We start from the raw sequence: 10,916 nt of genomic DNA on the forward strand, positions 1-10,916 counted from the left end.
TATATATATATATATATATATTTATATATATATAAACTTATTTGGGACATACATCAGGGTTACAAAATATAAACTTGCTCCTGGGTCTACAAAAGCATAAACATCAAAAGCAAAGACATTGACCATACCAATGAAAAAATCTAGAAAGTTTTATTTCTCTTTGCGACTAGTGATTTCATAGAGGCGGTTTGGTCCTCTGCTAGTATCGGAAGTAGCTCTCTACGTGCACCCTGTCTGGTGGAGCAACTCATGAATACTACGGGCTGTTACCCGGATTTCCACTACCTTGCTTATTCTTAGAACACTATATCATGAAATGCCCTTACTTCCTACACTTGAAACAACCTTTTTGGGCATCATGACACTTACACGAGTGGTTTCTACCAAACATACCGCATACAAGATCCCAACTACTTCCTTGGGCCACACTAATTTGAGACTGTATTTGTCTAGCTCTGATGTTCTGCGAATTTTTGTCACTATACCCACCTTTTTTATGGGTGTTGGTGCACTTGCAGATGATTTTGAAGGTCCCTTTTGCTTCTGAAAGGACGAACGATTCACACTTTACTTCTCTTCCTTAACCTACTCATATAAATCATCAACCTTGATATATCCATGTCACCTAACAACATCGCTGCTCTGCCTTCTTTGCTTGATAGACGTCCCGACCTAGCGACAAACAAGCTCATCCTACTCATCACGTCCTTAATAATTTTCGGAGCATAATCAGATAATTGGGTGAAGTTCAACCCATACTCATGCACACTTAGACTATCCTTCCTAAGTGTGAGGAACTCACGTACCATGGCCTTTTTCTATTCTTGGAAAAGAAACTCCCCAAGAAAGCTTCCTCAAAGTAGGCCCAACTCACAGATGGTGCACGTGTCTAACCTCTTTCCACTTATCTAACCAAGTCCTAGAAACTCACTTCAGTTGATATGGATCTATGGTGTACATGTGGATATGTTCACCGATCACAAGAATCTTTAGTATGTGTTTACTCAGAACGAGCTTAATATCATACAAAGAAGGTGGTTAGAATTACTCAAGGATTATGACATGAGTATTCTTTACAAACTAGGTAAGGCTAATATTGTTGTTGATGCCTTGAGAAGCTTTTCTATGGGTATTACCACCCATATCGAGGAATATAAAGAAGTTCTAGCCAAAGATACATGCGCATAGACTTGCATGATTGGGAGTCTAAATGGTGGATTGCATAGAAGGAGGACTGGTGGTGATGAATGGAGCTGAATCATCATTAGTGTGAGAAGTAAAAGATAAGCAAAACAAAGATCCCATTTTGCTTTAATTGGAGGTGAATGTTCATAAGCAAAAAGTAATGGCTTTTGAACAAGGTGAAGATGGTGTATTAATGTATCAAGGTAGTTGTGTGCACCATGGGTGAATTAACTTCACGAAAGGATTATGGAGGAAGCTCATAGCTCCAGAAATTCTATCCATCCGTGTTCCATAAAGATGTATGGTTACTTGAGAGAAGTCTATTTGTGGAGTGTTATGAAGAAGGGCATTGTAGAATTTATCCGTAAGAGTCTGAACTACAAGCATGTTAAAGTAGAACAACAAGGGCCCGGTGGTAGGGATCAAAGTATTCATATTTCAAAATGGAAGTGGGAGATGATTAATGAGGATTTCATCATAGGGTTGCCAAGGTCTCACAGGAAACATGATTCTATTTGGGTGGTTGTGGATGGAATGACTAAATCATCTAATTTTTTACCGGTAAAGACTACCCATTTAGTAGAGGATTATCTCAAGTTATGTATCCAAGAGTTAGTAAGACTTATTAGACTCCCCATTTTGATTATACCATATAGGGTGCACTATTAGTGCAGATGAGTTTTGAAAGTCATCCAAGAGAGGTTGAAGACATCGCAGAGTCATCACAAATCCTACATTGATATTAAGAAAAGAGACTTAGAGTTTGAAGTAGATGATTGGGTATAATTGAAAGTTTCACCCATAAAGGGTGTTATGATAATTACTAAGAAGGGGGAAGCTAAGTCTCTAGTGGATTGGCCCTTATTGAATATCCAAGAGGTTTTAGAGTGTGGCTTATGAGTTAGAGCTGCCAAAAGAGTTAGTCACGGTTCATCTGGTGTTTCACATCTCCATGTTGAAGAAGTGCATGGGCGATCCTTTACTGATCATACCAACTAAAGATATTGGGATCAAGGATAACTTATCTTATGAAGAGATTTGTGTCCAAAGTTTAGATCGTCAAGTTCTCAAGTTAAGGACCAAGGAAGTAGCATCAGCAAAGTCCTTTGAAGGAATCAATTTGTTTAAGAATCTACTTGGGAAGTTCAGAAGGATATGAAGAAGAGATATCCACATCTCTTTGATCTGGAGAAATTTTTGACCAAGGTACTAATTCTTTTCTCAGTACTCTTTAGGTTATGAGTTGGCATATTGTGTGTGCAGTGCTTGTTGAGTGTTGGATTAATCTTGGATGTTATACCCTTATCCTAGTTAAAGTAATCTCATTCAAGGAATGTTACCAAGGGTGAGATATTGTAACAATTTGCAAACTGAAATAACTAGGAAGAAGCTAAGAATAGGAAATAGTCATTTTTTGAAAGAATAAAAATCTAGAAATTTTGTTATGATAAGAAAAGTTGAGTTTTAGTCAACTTCAAATGTCCATAACTCCTAGATCATGATGATTTATAGGTGTACTTCTAGATATGGTAGGGGATCTCTTGGAATGATCTTTCCAACACCGTCAAGTTTGCTTGATTTCGAGTTCATATGAGTGAGATATACCCATTTCAAGTTGTGATGTTCAACTGAGGAAATTACAAATTTGGATTTTTAAAGGGTCTTTTGGTCTTTTCCATACCCTATTATTTTGATTCATTTTTAGTGAATTAAGTAAGGGTGAAAACTAAATTAGTTCAGTTTGCAAAATTTGAAATTTACGCTAGGGTTCAAGAGAGAAGGACTCAAGAGAAAGGAGAAGAGAAAAGCAAGATTATTCATTTTGTAAAGAATTAGTTGTAGATTTCTTTAAGTATTTCATCCTACATGGTATGTTAGTCTTTCATTGTATTTGGTTCGTTCACCCTCGCGCCAATCACGTTTATTTAAACGAAGTTTGTTCTAGAAGTTCGAAGTTGATGAATTTTGAATGGTGTTCTTAAATTTGTTTTTCGTTCTTGAATTGGGCTGAATTGAGTATTTTCCGAGATCTTTACGTCAAGTTTTAGAGTTTATTTTAGTTAGGTTCATGGGTACATATTTTAGGTGTTTGAATCAACAGTAAAGTTGAGAAGAATAGTCGAGTTGAGGTGAATTTTGATTGAAAAATGAAAGAACGAAAAAGTCGAACGAATCTGGCTAGTGGGACCGCGTCGCGGACTTGCTCCTCAAATTTGGAAAAAATATCATCACGGATCTGTCACGGACCATTCTGTCTCAAAAAGAAATTCATCACCAAAATTTAAATACACCTCGGCGTCGTGGACTAGTTTTGGGTAGTAATTTCTTGACCATTTCTCATAAATTAGCTACCTAAAATTATTCCTAAATATTATGAGATATTTCCTTTCACTAATCACAATCCTTGATTCCATAATTCAATTAAAGGAAAGTTAAGAGTCAATTGAAGAGAATTTAATAGTCAATTCAAGAGAAGCTAAGAGTTAAGTAAAGAAAAGTTAAAAGTCGTAAGTGAAGAGAAGTTAAATGTCGAGTCAAGATATTCAAGAGTCAAGTTAAGAGAAGTTCATAAAATATTAAGAGTTCATATATATTATAAAATATGGAAAATAAATTAAGTATTTTAAGTTGAAAATACTATAGTAATTTAACATTCTTTAAGATAGTATAGATGGATAAGTAGAAATTTGAACTCCTCTTTTAAGTCATCCTTGTCCAACTTTCCATCAACTTCTCTTCTTCATTCTGTTACCACAGTACTATTCAAAGAGAGAAACTATTGTATGACCAAGTGAATTGAGGGTAAAATAATAAATGAGCAATAAATACATGATGTTATTCTATTTCATCTTCCCTATGACAAGAAGGAACACTTAAATCAAGCAAAACAAGTTGTATGAATGCGATAAATTTTAGTGTAATTTTTCCATGAAATCTATATAATCATAAAATGTCAAGATGCGTCATTTAACAAATTATGAGAACAGTTAGGGTACGTTCGGGATTGAGAAATCAATTATAAGAATACAATAAACTTTTATGCAATTTTTATTTGGAATTTCTACAATCATAAAACCTCAATATTCCAAGTTAGTAATTAGTTGTCTCTTCTGCTATTTTTTAAACTTGTTATGTGTAACAACCCGAAAATGACTATGCTAAGTAATGCTTAATGTACCTAGAATGCCTAGGTTAGAGCATGTTCACACGGAATGATGCGCGTGGAACCAGACCTTTGAACTTATGCATCAGCCAAGCCAACCAACTTATTGAGTTAGTTGAGCTAGGCAAGTTTGGGTCCATCCATGTAGGGCACCCGAATATTAAGATTCACCCGAATAAGTCTTAACCGGACTTAAAAGGGGTAATCTTATGTTTGTAGGGTCTAAGGGTAAAATGTTCTTTTCTAGGCTAAGGGTAGTATTGTAATTACCCTAAAAATTTAATTAAGTAATTAATTAATAAAAATAGTGGACAATTTGGGTAGGGTTGACCCGAATTAACCAATTTTCGCGAGTTAGGCTTCACCCGGGTTCGATCCTTGGTGGAAGCAATGATTAAATTGAATTAATTGGTATTTAATGATTAAGTTTAATTAATTTTTATTTAAATTTCTTATTTATGTAAGGGAAAATCATATTTGTAATATAAACTTAATAATAAGATAAATAAATAACAAAGAGTCCTAGTTTGACTAAGTCTTCAACTAAAACTCCTACTCCTAAACTTACTCTCATCTCTCTCCACTCTAATTCTCAAGAATTTCTCCACTCTCTTCTCACGTTATTTATCATCAAAAAGAACAAAAAAAAATCAAAGTTCATCACTTGAAGAACTTTCAGACAAAAACTCAAAAGAAAAACTAAACTAAAAACAAAAAGCAATAACATTATTTTTGACGGGTTGTGCTTGATGTTTGGTGGTGAGGCTTTGGTGTCGTGGAGTTGGCAGCCATTGGTGAAGATTTGGAGGGTGTTTGTCGACAAAAGGTATGGGTTTTCTTCCTCTTCCTCTTTATCCCAAGAGACCCCTAAGATTAGGCTGAATTCAAATATGAAAATCCCCTTTGCATGTCCGTGTCACTAACTCCCATCGATTGTTGTAGGTTGGATATGTTTGCTGGTAGAAATTAGGGATATAATGTGTTTCCGTGATTATTATGTTCATGTATTTATGTTCTGATTTATGTGATGATGAAAATGTGTGCAATGTGTGTTTAGCCGTGTTCTTGGGCATGTTTTGGAGCATGAAAATGGCATGTTAAGCCTTGTGTTTTTTGTATAAGATTACTTGGAAAAGATGCACATAATAATGTACGAAATATCTAGCGAATTACCTAAGAATCTAACGTACAAATGATGAAAAAAGTGGACTAAAAACGTGACTAAATTTCCAGAAAATCTGGAATTTTTGTCTCTGCAAAGCAACAAGTGAGTTGCTGAAATTTTTTTTTGATGATGTGAGGTCATTAGAGATTGAACCCAAGACCTCACCTTATGCAAGCTATTGAAAGTTCAATAATAAAAATGAGGTAAGGGGGATTCGAAATGGGTTAAGGCTTATGTGAAGGAATGAAAGAGAAAAAGAATTAAAAAAAATGAGGTGTGTGAGGATCGAACCCAACCTCTTGGATAAGTGAGGGAGATAGGAGAAAATTGAAAAAAAAAATGAGGGGTGTGGGAATCGAACCCACAACCTCTCGGATATTGAGGAAGTTCGGAGAAAAAATTAAGATAAGTAAAATGAGGTTGTGAGGGATTGATCCCACATCCTCTTGGTATCCATCGAAAAATAGAGGAAGGAAAAAGAAAGAAAAAAGAAGTTTAGGTGTTGGGATTCAACCTCAAGTCTCCAAGCTGAAAAATATAAATAAAAAATTTAATATAAGACTAAGTGTAGCTCAAGGGATTCGAAACCGAGTTCCCTTGCCTAATTCCGTATTGATGCATAAGTCTTACGTGAATAAATATTTAATGAATGCTGCCCATAGGAATCAAACTCGAGACCTTGGCATACTTATAAGATGCATAAGTCTTGTACCACATAATCTTGGGTAATTATGAGTCACTTAGACGAATTATAAATGAAGCCTTTATGGCTTGTACGTATAGATTCATAAGTCCAGCTTACGTTTAAAAGTAAGTGAACCTAAGATGTATGTGATGAATTGATGTGACTATAGGGCAGTTAAGTAAGAGTGTGAGACACACTAAAAGGCCAAGTGCATTGGCATATGGCGAAATGAACATTCACGTAATGGGGTGAGTAATTATGAAGAGTTAATATGCTAAAGCTAATGAAAATAGGCAACATCATAAGAGGCTAAGATGAATGGTGAGGCAAGTCACAACCAAGCCTAGGAAAATCTTACAGAATGTACTCACCTATGGAAATGAAGAATGATGTATAGTCAAATCTCAAGCATACTCCAAAAGAAAGTGTTAAAAATGAATTCATAGTTAATAAGCAAAGAAAGAGTGACTACATGACTATAGGCTAGTGCAAGTGAGACAAGTTGAATCTACGCCTAAAAATCAATGTCACTAAATGAAATTTCTAAGAGAGTATATTTATGCTAAACGATGAATAAGCAAATAAAGAGTTGCATCATGAGGATAGACTAGTACCAAAGAGACAAGTAGTATCTACGCCTAGAATCAATGTCCCTCAATGTAAATTCCAAGAGAGCATATATATGTTATACAATGAACAAATAATGAAAGGTGAGTAAATATGAAATGAAAAGATGTTAAGAAAGAACAAGGTAGCATCACAATAAGAGGCTAGTACAAGTGAGACAAGTTGCACGTACGCCAATATAAGGTCATCAAAAGTACTCACCTAAGAGAGTGTTGAACATTAAGAGACAAGTCTCAATCACACTCTATATGTAAGTGTAAGGACAATTCATACTTAATACGTAAAAAAGATATGACAAATCATCTAATGAGCTATGACTACTTCATGCTAGAAGCAAGCTTCGATGCTGTATGAGTTGAATGTAAATAGGAACATTAAATGGAGCACCGATAGGCCTTTTTTGGGAACGACGGAGGTTCACGTAATTCTCATGAGATGAGAATGGCCACCAAGGTGGGTATGGGTCTCCCTAAATATCCTAGTCATTGAACTATGCTGCCAAAATAGGGAACTAGCCAGTGGTTTTCCACCTAAGCGAGCTAGGGATGTTTTGGTTTCACATTAGTCAGTGACCCCACCTCTTTTCGGTGTTGGGAGGACACCGGATTTCATGATGCTCACATGATCTATGTCGGTTAAAGTTTAAGTTCCTCAAAGTATGAAAGGTAATAAAATGAATGATACCAAAGGTGTTTGGATAGGAAAATCAAGAAGTGAACTAGACTCAAGTAATGACACTAGGTCATTCTTGGTCATTGCACAGTGAACCCGCTGAGAGTCATAAACAACATCCTAGGTATAGCTGGTGTTCACACCATCCTACGAACGACTAAAAGTGAAGTATGTATGAATGAATGAAGCAGACGCCGTGTTTGCTAAAGAAGGCTCCCTAATTGAGGTCCCATATGTGGAGCCCTCATTTTTGGGAAGTCCTAATGTTAAGTCCGTGATTCCAAGGTCTCACGGCATATGAACGAATGATATGTAATATATGTACGTGCTATATGAAATATGTTATGTGGTATGTGCAATATTAAAAGAATGATGATGCATGTTACTCTCATAACATGACTCTCCTAATTTGATTTGGCAAGTCCAACTTACTTGGCTTTCCATAATTGATATCGTTAGGAGAGAGCTCTTTTTAATCAGGCATGTACTTGGTGTGTACTTGCATACACCCATACTTAGAACGAATGTGTGCTAATCCCATAAATTAAACTATTTTAGGTGCAGGTTCAGGAGGGTGTTGAAGACATTCATTCCAGCTGTTCGGACATCAGAGCTTTTCATTTGGACTTGGTAGGTCCACATGCATTCGAGGATGCCTGCCTTTATGTTTCTAGCTTAGAAATAGGCTTAAGCTAGTTGAGCATGTTCCAGTAGTATTTCTTTCCTGTTTTGTTCAGACTTAGTGCCATTTTGGCAATTGTTACTTATGCTATAAGACTATTTATTTCAAGATTGAATGATTCTTTATTAGATGGTTGATATACATGAGCAATGAACTTCTTTATACACATATGCATGTTATAACTATGAAGTCTGTGTACACTTGAAACAAAACAAAAAGTTTCAAATTTTCGCTAAAATTAACCTAAGGAATGTAATGACGACGTAAGTAGGCTTGTCTGCAACCTCTGAGAGGTCAACGACGCAAGTTTCAGCTAGGGTCTAGACCCCAGTCGTGACATTTGGTTAGAGACAATAAATAGACACGTTCATATAGAGTGCTAAAGTGTATACGGGTATTAGTTAAGTGTAATTAGATCCAATGTTGCTAAATTATTTAGGATTATATACAAAGAGTATGATACGCTCAAACTTACTTCTCAAATAAGAAGTAAAGCGGTCGTATCGAGTAAAGAACCCAACTAATGAGGTTGGGATCGTTCCCACGAGGAAAATAGTTCAGACTTAACTTTAATCTATTATTACTATTATTTAGTCAATTATTTCCTTAGGAAACAAAAGACAATAAAAGGGGGGGGGGTTTATTTCTAAAGTAATGAAAATAACTAACTAAATTAAAGTAAATAACTAAAAAATTCAATTCTTGGAGTTTAATCAATCAATAAAACTAACTAGGGTTTAAGTGTTCCCCGCAAGGTCCTAACTTGATAATTCTAACTATAACAATTCTTTCCTAGTATCTTGCATGCAAAGTGATAAGTTATGTTTTTCTAAATTCTTGATCCGGCATCTAGAAAATTTCACTCTGCACCTTGGTCCGGCTACGTGTGTTGTTATACTAACCCTTACCTTTACCTCATATTAAGCATTGTATTCGATATTTCACTTAGTTATTACCTTGTACCAATCGACACTACCCTATTAGATAGTATACAATAAATCTATGTTTATAATTCTTTTCCTATTATCTACCTCCTTGGTCCGACAAGTAGCATTAAGGCGATTTCTAACGTTGGCCATCCGTTAAAAAGACTTCTAAATGAAAGAATTATCAATACATGCAAGACACTAATTTGGAATTGTTATTTTAGTTAGATTTTACCTCATTATTCACTCATGGTTCCCAGAACCCTAGTTATGAAGTTTAGTTACCCATAGTCATAATCACAATATTCATATATTTAATATAAGAATTCATGCACTTACTTTGATTAGAAAGAATAAAATCTAGAAATTCACTTGATTAATCAACAAAATCACCAACAATCAATTCTAGAAAAAGTGTACCAATTACTGAAATTAATTCTTCAATACTTGAACAAGAGAACTAAAAATTATCAAAAAGTCTAACTCTCCAAAAGTCTACTATCAAAGAGTCTAATAATCAAAAGTCTCACTAACAAAGAGTCTAACCCCAAAAATGAGATTTTTCGAACTATTTATAATAAAAACAAAACCTAATAAAAGAAGTATTCTAATTACTGAAAATTTGTCAAAATGCGGCTGGATCGACGAACCTCGTGACGGACCGTCGTGGTCACAACGGGCCGTCATGGCCTCCGTCGTCCTGTACTTCACAAATTCTTCTGCTGCTCTCTTCATTACCCTCGACGAACAGGTATGATGGACCGTTCCAAGCACGACGGTCCATTGAGGGTCTCCGTTCCATAATACTTAAACTTCTTGAAATTTGGGTACTGGACTACTATCTGATCATTGCGACGAACCAGCAGGACGAACCGTCGTGGCTATGACGGTTCGTCATGGACTTCCGTAATCCCACACTTAAGTCAGACTTTCCCATCGTTCTTCAGCAGCTTCACTACGATGCCACCTACGGACCGTCACAAGCTCCATAGGTGGTCTCTTCTGCATTTCTTGCTCAAAACTTTCCGCGTTCATCTTTGGACAGATTTCCTTCAAATAAAGAGAAACTTACCTAAAAATCAATACAAAAAGGCTTTCGGACACACACTAAATTTAAGTAAAAAGCATTCAAAATATCGTGAAACCACGGTATATCAACACCCTCAACTTAAATTCGTTGTTTGTCCTCAAGCGACGCACTATGACTCACTACAAAATCTTTGTACAATAGTATCCATATTTTAGCTTTCGCAATCATTTGTCTATCAATCCCGATCAATCTCATCATTTTTATGCATGTTATCACTATTAGACTTGAATTATGTGGAATCAGACAATGACACAGACTCACCACGCACTGACACCTATCCTCTTGAGTTTCTCACCGAGGTGCTATTATTTCCGGTATTGCAACTAGTTTCCTCACTTCAAAACAACATCCTCATTTTTCACACAATGATTTCAGTTTGAATATAAGGATTACTTTTCAACACTCACTCTCAAAACAAATTCACAACTCATTCATACATATTGCCATAAGCTTGCCCTTATTTTCACTGCTTTAAGTTCGCTATGCAACTCTTAGGATCACGATAGGACTTTCTTAGCTTGTAACATAGTCTCAGGGTAAGGTAGGGTATATTTAGGTATAGTTTAGTGACTTTTTTCCCTCCTTGACATATCGGCTAAACATACAACTTTTTATCGTTTTATTTCGCCCAATTTCTCATATTCTTTCATTTTGCTATTTTCCCTTCTTTCTTCATTTGTGTAAGTGACTCTTTTTCTTTTCTTGCTTGTATTTGTTATAT

Source organism: Solanum pennellii, chromosome 7 (genome assembly GCF_001406875.1).
Source record: "Solanum pennellii chromosome 7, SPENNV200".
NCBI lineage: Eukaryota > Viridiplantae > Streptophyta > Magnoliopsida > Solanales > Solanaceae > Solanum > Solanum pennellii.